The 13,266-nt window shown below is 37.6% G+C and overlaps 1 protein-coding gene and 1 pseudogene across 1 annotated transcript in view; one reads left to right on the forward strand and one right to left on the reverse strand.

Moving 5' to 3' along the window:
- The window catches only part of LOC111343084 (RYamide receptor), a 28,253-nt gene that overhangs the window by 8,033 nt on the left and 6,954 nt on the right, over positions 1–13,266 (forward strand). The gene's annotated exons all lie outside the window — the stretch shown is intronic.
- On the reverse strand, positions 3,283–4,469 carry LOC148726646 (uncharacterized; annotated as a pseudogene).

The following is a 13,266-nucleotide window of genomic DNA, read 5'->3' on the forward strand; positions in this document are numbered from 1 at the left end:
GTCGCTAAGTTTTGCACTTGCACCTTCAGAAAGTTGTATGCTTGATCTCAGCAGCAATTTCTTTGGAAATTAAGCTGAAATTGAGCAAAACGACGCAAAAATTTCTTATCAGTCAGCAACAGGCATTAATTAAGGTGAGATTTCTGGTATTTTTTAGTCAATTCTAGTTTGAAATGGATGGGGTTGCGGTCTCACGACGTGTATTTGCAAGCCTTGTTAAAACTCTCTTCTTCTTATTGAGGAAGCCTGTGGTCGGAAATGATTATATAAAGAAGCTTCTCAGAGAGGTAGATGGCCACTGCACTCTGGGCATTAAGAGCCACTGACCATAAATATCGATAATCCGCCGATAGTTGCAAAATTTCGTAATTTTTTTTTATTTTTTCTATAGGACCCTTTTAATGAACCCTTTTCGAAAATTATATCTAAAAGTTCTACAGCGTTTTTTTCTCCGAAAAATCGAAAAGTTCGAAATACGCCTAAACGACCGTTTGTGCCCCCTGTAAAGCAACGAAAACCTATGCATCTTCGGCAACTTCGTACGCTACAACGCGATGAAATCCCGCTTTTAAATTTGGTATGCTCGCAAATGGTCCTTTAATCTCTTGGAAAGTATTAATTTCTTGTTATTTTGTTACGTTTAAGTCTGAATAGTGACCCGTTGAAATAAAGTACTTCGTGTCTCTTTCGCAGAAATAAAGGTCAACTTCAGTGGCCTATGAACAGGTCTGCCATAGATACTTATAAATCGTAATGCACATCAACTTAAAGCTTTTTCCTTGTATTTCAATTCCTCCAATTCTCTATCCTGCCCCACCATAATCGGCGCGTCCAGGCTTACAAGAGTTTGGGCTATTTTGTCAAAAATGCACTGCGAACCGCTGAAAAGCTGTCACGACCCATTCAAAGGCCATTAAAAGGTCTTGTATGATATATTTACAGACCAAAATATATATCATCTTAAAGCTTTATCCTTGTAGTCTACGTCCTCAAAGTTTCTTTCTTGGCCCGCCATAGGCGGCGCGTCCAGCTTTAAATGAGTTTGGGCTAAAAAATGACAACAAATGTAATGCGATCCGTTGAACGACGGTCATGCAAGAGGTCGAGGCCAATCTTTTATCTTGGCCAGGAATGTACGAAATACATAACCTCTTGCGTGACAGCCGTTCAACGGATCGCATTACATTTTATGTCATTTTAGCCCGCACTCTTTTCAAGCTAGACGCACCGCCCATGGTGGGCCAAGAAAGAAACTTAGAGACAGACTACAAGGATAAAGATTTAGGATGATATAGATTTTGATTTGTAAATATATCATAGGAGACCTTTTTAAAGGCCTTTCAATGCGTCGTGAGAGCTGTTCAGTGGTTCGCATCGCATTTTTGACAAAATAGCCAAAACTCTTGTAAACCTGGAAGTGCCGTGTATGGCGGGCCAAGATAGAGAATTGGAGGAATTAAAATACAAGGATAAAGCTTTGCGATGATGTACATTAGGATTTATAAGTATTTATGGCAGACCTGTTCATAGGCCACCGAAGTTGACCTTTATTTTACCTCTGCGAAAGAGATGCAGAGTACTTTATTTCAACGGGTTACTATTCGGACTTGGAACGTAACAAAATAACAAGAAACTGATATTTTCTAAGAGATAACGGACCATCTGCTAGCATAAAAAGTTGAAAGGCGGGATTACATGGCGTTGTAGCGTACGAAGTTGCCAAAGTTGCATATATTTTCATTGCTGTACGAGATGGAAAACGGTCGTTTAGCCGTATTTCAAACTTTTCGATTTTTCGGAGAAAAAAAGTGCGATAGAACTTTTTGATATAATTCTCGAAAAGGTTCATTAAAAGGGTCCTTCAGAAAAAATAAAACGAATTACGAAATTTTGCAACTATCGGTGGATTCTCGATATTTAGGGTCAGTGGCTCTTTACATCTAATGAGGATTATTTGAGATATTGTGATCACGATACGTTGCATGATCTTCAATCGAATTCTCTATTCGAGACCGCATTTCGTAATAGGTATTTCGTAATAGGTATTCGTAAGAGGTATTTTGTAATTGGTATTTTGGAAACATTTTGTTATAAAGGACTATGGATATATTCTGTCGATATCTCTGGCTCACGTCTCTTTAAAAGAAGTTAATTTGATACATAAGCAGGGAACTAAGCAAAATATGCGAAAGCCGTGGATCGCTGGTTGTGACCAGTGCCTAGAATTTCAGGAACAGGTAAGTAACATTTGCAAAAGATACAAAATAAGTAAGAGGCCAATAGACTGGACTGCCAACGGTCGTTGGCTACTTTAGCTGAGTTATTTTGCCGACTTCTGTGACCATATCTCATGCTTTGTAGATGTTTAGCACATCTAGGATTGAAACTGCCTGTTGGTGGTCCTCCGGAAAGTTGGTGTAATGTAATGAATATTCAGTTGCTTGAGGTTTGCCAATGAAGGTCACATTATTTATCAAAATTTTGAAGTCTTCCTCAGTGTACGTATAGTTTGTCAGCTTTATTGGGGTTGTGCCGGTTTGGCTCTGCTCTAGTAGAGGTTGTTTCGAGGGAGATTATAGCAGTGCTGGTGTCGCTTCGTTTGGAACTGTTTGAAGAGTGAACGTAAAGTAGTCCATGGTATTGTTTTTGTTGCGTTTAGTGGACGAAAGGTTGTACACATAACCTATAACACTTTTTTCAGGTGTGCTTGATTTTGGCTTTCTAGCCGATGGACCAGAGGAATAACCATCTATCTATCTATCTATCTATCTATCTATCTATCTAATCTATCTATCTGAACTGGTCTTGGAATACGACATACTGAAAATCCTCATCAACCACTTCACACATTCAAAAGACGCATTTGTTAGGAGATCAAAGTTGTTTTATAGGTGGTATACTTACCAATTAGGAAACACAATTCTTCGTTCGCTCTGATTGGTTCGTTTTTATTGCTGGAACGGACTTTGACCTGGAAATTTCGATCCTAAATCTATAGCAAGGTAGGATATCGAGCACGAATGATGGAGTTTCAGGAGTTTTAGAAATATCCAATAAAGAGCATGTTTTGAATTAAGTATGGCAAATGAAGGTATAAATTGTTGTATTTAAGCTTACATGATTTGTATGGCTTAATCTGATGGAATACTTAACTTGTGATATAAGAGCTTAATATGTTGTTCAGGAAGATTTTGCGAAATTGTTTGAATAATTAATGTCATTGTAATAAAGCTTGAGACCAGATTTTTGAAAAATACTCGCATATATGAGCTGAAGCTTCAGGCCGTACAACGTTTACAAGTTATCATTCATATCTATGTTTGTAGTAAGCATCACTCGAGCATTTTCTTTTGCTAAGATTACAGAGTCAGGACCTCCTTTTTCTGATCTTCCGCAAGCTAACACTTTATTAAGGTCTTGCTTAGTGGCATTTGGTGGATATTGGTCTATAGCCTTAAGAGTATAGAGATTTGTTGTTAAATGGTCAAGGCGCCCATTATTTTGCCTATGAACAGGTACATTTTCAGCAAAGATATGCAATGCATGTGTTGGGTAATTGATATCTGTTGGGTTGACAAATCTTAACCGAATGCATTTAACATCATCAGTGTGTGCTGCATTTCTGAATCTATTTAGTAACTCAGTAAGTAGTTGATACTTTTTTTTGTCTCATTATATCTGTTAACTCTATCATTTGAAAAACTGACCAAGGATGGCATAAGTTGTGAACATGACTTTTGAATTCATCAAATACAGGCCTCGAACGGATCGGTGGAAGTTGATGTAAATCACCTAAAGCAATAATACTAAGGCCTACAAACAGTGGGTTGTTTGGTGTGACAAAAATTTCTTTCAGTTGTTGGTGGATATGCAGCAAACTGGTGTTTGATACCATAGAGATTTTATCAATGATTGTTAGTTTTAAAATTGATAGAGCCATTTTTATTTGTATTCTCTTTTGGTCGACATTGGTGGAAGATTGTCACCTGCTTCTTTAGGAATTGCTAAAGTAGTATGCATCGCGGTACCATTGATGTTGATGACAGCTACTCCTGTTGGAGCCATTAATAGCACAGTTGGTTTTTCAGGATTCGTAAATCCATGCCTAAAAGTCTTTGAAGCAGTATGATATATTGTTTTAATTAGGTGGGATTTGCATGTACCTGCACCTCCTGTTATAAACAAATAGATTGGCTGTATATGCACTGGTTTTAAGCCGTTCATGTTTTTAACCTTGTTTCTACACCATGATACAACTGTTGTAAGCCTGGCGTTGCTGAGTGTTTAAAGATCTCACTGGTTGACAAAGATCATCATCAGAAATTTCTAATGGCTAGGTGTAGGCTGATATTCCACCTCCAGAGGATAGTTCATCTGATATTGTCTGTGGACCTTAATGTTCTGATGCTGGTTATTAAACGATTCTTCATTATTGGAATTGTCTTGTATTTGTAACGGCAAATCTTCATTTCCGGGTCATTAATAGCATCATAAGAATGCATTGTGCTCATATCATTATTTCTTAATATCTCAAGTGCTTTAATGACTGCATCACAATCTGGTTCACAATGTTTTTTTTATCCTCTACTACTGTCTGGACATAGAATTTAGACATGTAAGTTCGTTCATTTCCAATAAGCTCAGTTTCTTGTCTCCATGGTAGTAAAACATAAGAAGATGATGGAAATATCAATCAGGTTCCTTTGCCTTGTTTGGAGTGTGGTATCTTATGACAGTCTTAACCTGCCTCCTGCACTTCATAATTTCTTTGCCATTCATCAATTTTATCTTTTAGGGAGTATTGATGTATTTTCACCCGCAGTATCCACATGTAGCTGTGAAATTATATCATCGGCAAGAACTTCTGGTTGAGCATCTATTGTTTTAGTTATATCACTTTTATAACCCTTGTAGTAGTAAGCAGCAAACTCAGCAAGACACATGTTGTTGACTGATTGAATGTCATTTGGCTTTATGCTATGACGCTCAATGATATTGGACTTGTAGATATCTATACTATCATCTTCTAATTCATCAACTTCTTGAAGATTCTTTGTTACTCTTAGTCTTTTGTCTTGTAAGTCTGTGCTCACAAAAACAATTTTTGGAAATACCTTTCTCAACCAAAGCTCAGGCATACACCTATAAATACACTCTTGTGAGCTTACTTCTCTAGTGAAGAGGCAGGCAGCACAATTTTTTTTTAGTCCATCTTTGATGTTTAGATTTGCTTCTTTTGCTTCTTTCGCCATATTCATAATAGCTTGAGAGCATTCAGTCTCATCTTTAGTGACATATGAACATACATATGCAATACACTTGTAATGGTTGAATACCGGTTGAAGTCTTCGTTGGCAGCAAATCCTTTTACACCAGTAATGAAGTAGCGGTTGGTAAAACAACTGTCGAGTTATCTCTTGAGATGGAGTTCGTAGTCGGAGTCAGGAGATATTGAAAAAGCCCACCCATATTGTTCTTTAGTAATATTAAGATCTTGAAGTATATCCTCATGGGTTAAAGAAGGGTTGTATTCTGGGTGTTACCAAAACGAAGACCTCGAAAACTAAGACCCAAGACCTAAGACCCGTCTCAGTTCTCGAGATTACGAAAACTAAGACCCCCTAAAATCGAATCCGTCGGAGTATAAAGTCAAATTGTAACCAAAGTAAGTCTAATCTGTCAAATTATCTCCTTTTCACCGTGTGCAGGTCAAATTTGATGGTAAATTTAGGAGTCTTTGTTTTCGTAATTTCGAAAACTAAGACCCCTCGTATTCTTCGTAATTACGAAAACTAAGACCCTCACCGTACCATTCTGTAAAATTTATACAAAGTCGAATTACGACCGTTCAAAGACTGTAATCCGTAAGACAACCAAAAAGCTACTATCATACTTGACGATCAGGCATGCGAACGACTCAAAATCCGATCTCCCGCTCCAAAATCTACCGCCTGCGCATACGTTATTCAGCTCTGTCAGAGGTAACGCAATCTCGGTCGCAGAGACACGAAGAATAACATCCATCTCCAATGAAAAGCCAGTTTTATGATTTAAGGGATAAACAACAAAATGAAAGATCAATAGGGGTAAGGAATATTTTCATTGTACAATTATACGTAGGTAGTTTATGGCTTTCATCTTTATAAAGCCACAGTGCTGATATGATATGTCTGCAAATTTTTATAAGAAGCGAAACGTCTAGCACGAGTATGATATTAGTTTTAGGTCGTCTTATGAAGTATAGTCTTTGAATGGTCGTAATTCGACTTTGTAGAAATTTTAAAGATTACGAGAACTAAAACCCCTAAATCTACGGTTAAATTTGGGACGGTACAAAACGTGGATCCCCCTTCTGGACCCCTTTCTGGACCCCCTTCTGGACCCTTTTCTGGACCCCTTCTGGACCCACTTTTGAAACCCCTTTTGGACCTCCCCAACTAGATGGAGAAAGGATGAAAACAATAAATACCTGGTGCATCTTAGGAGGTCGTCATCAAAGTGGCATTTCATGCTAGAAACATTTGGCTGAATCTTTAAAAAGTGCCACTAGAAGTGTTAATTCTCCCTGTGCTCTCATGGAATCCATTTTGTTTCTAAGTTAGGGTGGAGACCTTGGCACAAGGCTACAAAACCTCCGGTCTTTTCCTCCGATCGACCGATCAGATTATTCCGCCATTTCGATTGCATCATCTCATGTCCTTGGCTACCACCGCTGACCAAAACAATTGTGGTCACCATACACGGAGCTCTATGGTGGAACCTTGAAGATAAGTTGTGTGATTGTTTGGCGAGAAAATGTCGTAAATGTTTATCGATGGCCTCAGGAATGTGAAGATTGCATACAAAATGCGAAAAAATCACCCACCTACCTTCAACATTCCACCATAGAGCTCCGTGTATGGATGGCCACAATTCTTTTGGTCAGCGGTGGTAGCCAAGCACATGAGATTATGCAATCAAAAAGGCGAAAAAAATCTGATGGGTAAGTGAAATATTGTGAAAGTGAAAGATTCGATACCTTAATAGCAGCATAGGCTGAATTGCTAAGGCTTACGGTGTTACTAAGGTTGAGATCGGTCGTCAGCATTATCAGGCGCCTCTGGCAGCCACTTTAGTCCATGTAACGACTTCACCTTTTCCCCCCACACATCCCCCCCCAGGGGAGGACATCCATCACACAGTGATCTCGTGCGTGGGAAATTAACGTGTCCTACCCCTAACCCTGCAGGAGACGGGACCTCCATCTATTCGTCCTTATCCGAGAAGACTAGAATATCTATCCATTTCATTGATGTTATAGAAAGGTAGCAAATTCTCCTCAGTTATTGTAAGACCATGAGTATTGCTCCGGCCGAGGACCGGGGCTCGAGCCCTCGACCTCCCGCACAACACAATCCGGCACTCTAACCAATCGAGCTAACTAGGAGGCGGCCGATCAGAGGAAAATACCGGAAGTTTTGTGGCCTTGTGCCGAGGTCCCCACTCTAGCTTATAAACAAAATGACACCCACAATAGCACACGGGAGAATTAACATTTCTAGTAGCACTTTTTGAAAATTGAGGCAAATGTTTGTAGCATGCAATGCCACTTTGATGACGACCTCCTTAGTCGCACCACATATTTATTGTTTTCATTCTTACTTAATCTAGTTAGGGGGTCCAGAAGGGGGTTCAAAAGGGGTTACAGAAAGGAGTCCAGAAGAGGGGTCTACGTTTTGTACCGTCCCGTTAAATTTGACCTAAAACACGGTGGAAAGGATCGGACAGGAGATAATTTGACAGATTAGGCCTATTTTGGTTACAATTTGACTTTGGACTCCAACGGAATCAATTTTAGGGGGTCTTAGTTTTCGAAATCTCGAAAACTGAGACGATCTTAGGTCCTAAATCTTAGTTTTTGAGGGTCTTAAGTTTCGTAATATCCTTGTATTCTGGCTTAGTGGGATTAAGAATTTCATCTATTTCCTGTTTAATCAGACAAAAAATTTATTTTCCCTCTTGTCAGTGTGGCTGTTTTTATGCCTTCATTCATATCTTCATGTAAAGGTTCAGTAACAATTGTACAGTCTGTAAAGAATTGACCAAAATTGAATCCACATGTAGTGTTTTTATATTTTCTACATGTTTTGCTATGGCTGTGTGTTTGATATTTCTTGACCAATTCATAGAGTTCAGGACCAGTGTCTCGGTCTTGTAAATATGCTTACACTTGCTGCATGGTCAATATACTATATACTCTTGCGTAGTTTCATGGGTTCATTTAGGGCAGTCATCTGTCCATATCAATGCGTGCAGATGGGGAGAACCTCTCATTTTAATTTCTGTACGGGGAACATAATGTACTATTTGCCAATTTGATTTGCATTACCTAGTAAAATCTCAGTAAAGAATGTTTCTACTCTGTACTGGAAGTGTTTAGCTACTATAACTGGATTGAGATTCAGAAGCCTGGATCCCTCATCATAATTATGATAAAGCTTTAACTTCCTCATCACTCATGTTTTTGCCATTAGCTCGAGCAATAATCTAAGATAATTCAGGCCGTCTTAAATCAGTACATTAGAGTGTCATGAGCCATGTCGGTATATCAAGCTGTTTTATCATTGCTACTACCTCATACATGAATATTTGCCAGTATGGAGGAGAGCCGGCTAGAATTTGTCTCAGAAATAAGTAGGCTTGATCTTGATAAATAAGGTTCTGCAGGAATTGTGCATTTCACCTGACTTGTCATGCTGTAACACTCTGACCATGAACCTTAACCTCTTCAGAGCAATATTCATGCTTTAAGATATTGTTTCTGCTCAATAATGAACTGTGCATAGAAAAGGTACTCTTATTTGTAGTAAACCGCCCACTGTAATGCCACAGTCTGGCCCTAAAGTATTTTAGTGGTGATAATTTAACATCTCTTTCAGTAGTGTAACCAAATTTACCATTAAGAAATAGTTCTGGGAATGCAAGTTCTTCACATTGTTTATCAGTCATTAAAGACACTGGGTGTTTGTTTTCTCCAGGGGCTGCATTGTAAATTTCTTTACCGGTAGAGTTATCGGAGTTCTGTTCCTCAGCAACGTACTAGAGGGTAATCTGGAATGACTGAATGTAGACATGTCTCATTGGCAGTTGACCCATGCTCATTTAGAGGGTCTTTCACTTCTTCATTTTGGACTTCCATGTTGTTACTAGGAGGAGTATTGTTAGCGAGACTATTTACTCTTACATCTACAGAATGATCAGAATTTGTACTATCTACTGCATTTTCAGATGTATTTTTTTCTAAATTGCTTTGAGGAGAGTTTATTGGTAATGAGTTTGTGTGATCAACCTCCTTGTCATTCATTATACTTGTCAGTTCCGTGCTAATATTTGTGCAATCAATCTGTATACCTTTGTAAAGGTATTGGCTTTTAACCAATTTAGTGCTGTTATTATGAATATTCTGGTCTAACTGCTTCAAAATAAGCATGACCTCTAAATTGATCTTTTCTTAATAATTTCAAAAGAATAATACCACATATTTTAGGGGGACAAGGCTATATGTTACATCTTTGATCACAATCAACTGGTACATTACAGATTGCTTCTTTAATCTTTCTTTGTTGTCCCTTGGACATCACTACTATTTTTTCAAATAGAATCCGCCATGCTATTATAACTAGCTCTAGTTTTTTTAAGACCTTTAAGTTCAGTTGGTACATCATCAACATATAAATTGTTTACAGTTTACATGGAACCTTTCCTTGAATAGCTTTTGAGTGACATGTCTTGCAGAATATAAATTTTTTCATCAAACGATATTAGCACATTAAAAAGATGCCGAGAAGGGTACCCATTTGAGACCAATAGCAATACAGATTTCTGATAGAGCATCCTATTGCACACACAACATATGTAAAGTGGACTTTCCTTAATATTCTTTTTAAATGTATCAATGAATGAATCCCCGCTTTTACTTTTATTACCACAGTACTTTTGTTTCTGTTTCTGAAGTAATTCTTCTTTGCTGCATCCATTGTTTTGTATTTTTCTGCTTGTTTATTTAATAGGTCTTGCTTCTCTGCTGAATCCATAGTTTTGTATTTTTCTGCTTGTTTGTTTAATAAGTGTTGTTTCTTTGCTGAATCCATTGTTTCTTGTCGTTTTGCTCGTTCGTTTTGTAATTCAAGTTTATTTGCCTGTTTCTTTTTCTAATAACATTCTCTTTTTTGACGGTTCCATTGCTTCATAAATTAGTTTTTGTCTTTCATTTGTCTTTATCATTTTCCTTGCAGCACTCGCAACAGCTTTAGCTGAACATGTCACAAACTGAATTTTGTAATACCCTCTAGCATTATTTTGTAATACCCTCTGGCATTATTTTGTAATACCCTCTGGCATTATTTTGTAATACCCTCTAGCATTATTTTGTAATACCCTCTGGCATTATTTGATTTTTGAATATTGCTGATGGCCACAACAAGAGAAGCAGTGCTATTTACAGTTGTAGTATCTTCAATTAGAGGCAGTTGACTTTCAGTAAGTACCAAGAGGGAATACTCGTGTTGACCTTTTTGTGGGTTTAAAAATACATGTCGTGCAAAAAACTGAAAATCACATAGAAAACCCTGTGCATTCAACTATTATTTCCTACAAGATTTTTGAGAATTGATTTGCTGTCCACTGAATCATGTAACAGTATCTGATTGTGCGTTTACATAATGGGACAATTTCTAGGTCACGCGTTGTTTACATAACGTGAGTTGTCACGTGCAGTATCTTTCCCGCCGTTTTGCTGTATGTATTACTGTGGTCCTAAATAAATAGTTGAGTTAAAAAAAAAAACAACACTTTACAAATCAGACAATATTCCTTCACTGTAATCACTTTTAAGATCTAAAATTGCTTCAGTTCCACAAATATCAACACTTTTTTGGCAAATCATCTGATGATAAATACTTGTTCAAAGATGAATCAACAGACAGCAACTGCAGTACATCTTATTGTCACGACAAAATTGTTCATGGAAAATTTTCGGATATGAGTGGTTGAAAGGCTGTATCTTAGGGTGTACAGTACTGATATCCTTCTATTGTAGCTTCTTGATGAATAGTACCAGTGTAGCTCTCACTATATTGAAGTTCTTACTCTCGAACACATTTAAAATTGTGGGTAATTTCGTCTGCATTAAAAATGGTTGTCAACTGAGACAAACTTGAATACAACTGATTTCCAATATTCATTGACACCAGATCTTGATAAGTAGTTTTTTAGAAAAGCTTTTCAAGGTAAAAATTAGTGATAATAATTTTGGACGACGTTTGGACCTCGCTGGGGTCATTTTCGAGCAGATGAAAAAGAAAATTGTTACATATATGTACTAAATTCAAGACGTGGGAATGATAAAGGCGATAAAATATGGAAATATGTAAACGCTAGACGTAAAATCATTAGCAGAATTGATTCCCAGAATTGAGGTCATTAGCAGAATTGATTCCTTGTTTGTTATTGCAAATCAAAGAGCATAAACTCAATACAACACATTGTTGTCATGAATTTTGTCCAAATTGTTTTGCATGGGTCAATGTACATTGGAGTAGGACCAGGGTCTTTCTCTATCTATGAACTCAGTTGAAATTTATAATAGTTTGATATGAGTGTCTGACTCTTATAAAGAAACATGGGTCTATTACAAGAAAACATTGATAAATACCGACTTGCTCTATACTTCAATTTAATTATCCTTTGATATATCCTCACAGAACAATTCAGCAAATACTTTTTCCCTTGTTGTGTAACTTTATTTAATCTTACTCTCCTCCTATTAAGCTTACAAACATTCTTTATAACTCTTCTAACCTTCACATAACGACGTAGCCAAGAGGACTTCGGTATGCTTCACAGGCGGCCCAAACGTACTGTGTGTGACTTTGGGGCGTAAAGTTCATTAACGGCAATAACTAACATATTAAGATCGCGTTTTAAGCGTACGTGTAGGCCGTTAAAAATGGACATATTAAAAAAGAAATAATAAGAAAAAATTTAAAAGGATAATAATAGCGAGGAATAAAACAAGTGAAGTCTCCTTATCCTTTTTTTCGTAGCCGCTTTGTTGCCAACGGTCGTTTTAACGCTGTTTTGGCGACTTGCTTTATAACGCGTGCGGTGTCACCAGGCAACTGTCTAATAGGAAAAATTATAAAAAAGAATTAAAAAAAAATTAAAAAGGAAAATAAAAGCGAGGAGTACATCGCATGAAGTCTCCTTTCCTTTTCTTCGTAGCTGTTTTTCTCGTTTACGGTCCATTTAACGCTGTTTTGGCGACTTTCATTTGCATAAAAGACTCTCCCAGGGGATTTTAGGAAGGTTGCTCTATTGTCAAACAACACCGTCTGGGAAGTCGTGCGTGTAATTCGACCCGAAGTGCATTGATATTTGAATCCCGTAGTTAGGGCAAAACGATTACGAGTATCTACGAAGCGATTTTTCCAGAATTGGTGGTAAAACGGAGTGTCTCTCAGATCGATGTAGCGGAATTTGGAAACTTTTGCCACTGGAACGGGTAGGTAATAGCTAAGCGCTCTCGAAGGTGGAAATTTGAGGGAGATTGGTCGGCTTTTGTAAAATTTAGCGGCCTTCGAGTGACGACGGTTGGTGTTCGGGACCGGTTAAAGTTTCCAACCTTGGGTTTTTTTATACACATTTGACCGATAGCGGCCACACGCTTAACAATGAAAGTATAGACACACATATCAAACTATTATATAAAATTTCAACTGAGTTTAGAAATAGAGAAAAACCCTGGTCCTACTCCAATGTACATTGACCCTGCAAAACAATAACGGCACCATAAAGCCAAGCTAATGAGTTGGTATTTGGACAAAATTCAAGACAACAATGTGTTGCAACGAGCTTATGCTCTTTGATTTACAATAACAAACAAGGAATCAATTCTGCTAATGATCTCGTGTCAATAATGAATATTGGAAATCAGTTGTATTCAAGTTTGTCTCAGTTAGTCAGACAATCATTTTTAATGTAAACAAAATTACCCAGTTTAAATGTGTTCGAGACTATGAACTTCAATAAAGTGTGAGCTACACCAGTACTATTCATCAAGAAGCTACAGTAGAAGGATATCAGTACTGTAACCCCTAAGATAGAGCCTTTCAACCACTTATATCCGAAAATTTTCCATGAACAATTTTGTCGTGACAATAAGATGTACTGCAGTTGCTATCTATTATAAAGGTTATGTCGACTTGAAAATATGCGATTCTCAGGCAA

This window comes from Stylophora pistillata, chromosome 7 (assembly GCF_964205215.1).
Source record: "Stylophora pistillata chromosome 7, jaStyPist1.2, whole genome shotgun sequence".
In the NCBI taxonomy this organism is placed as follows: domain Eukaryota; kingdom Metazoa; phylum Cnidaria; class Anthozoa; order Scleractinia; family Pocilloporidae; genus Stylophora; species Stylophora pistillata.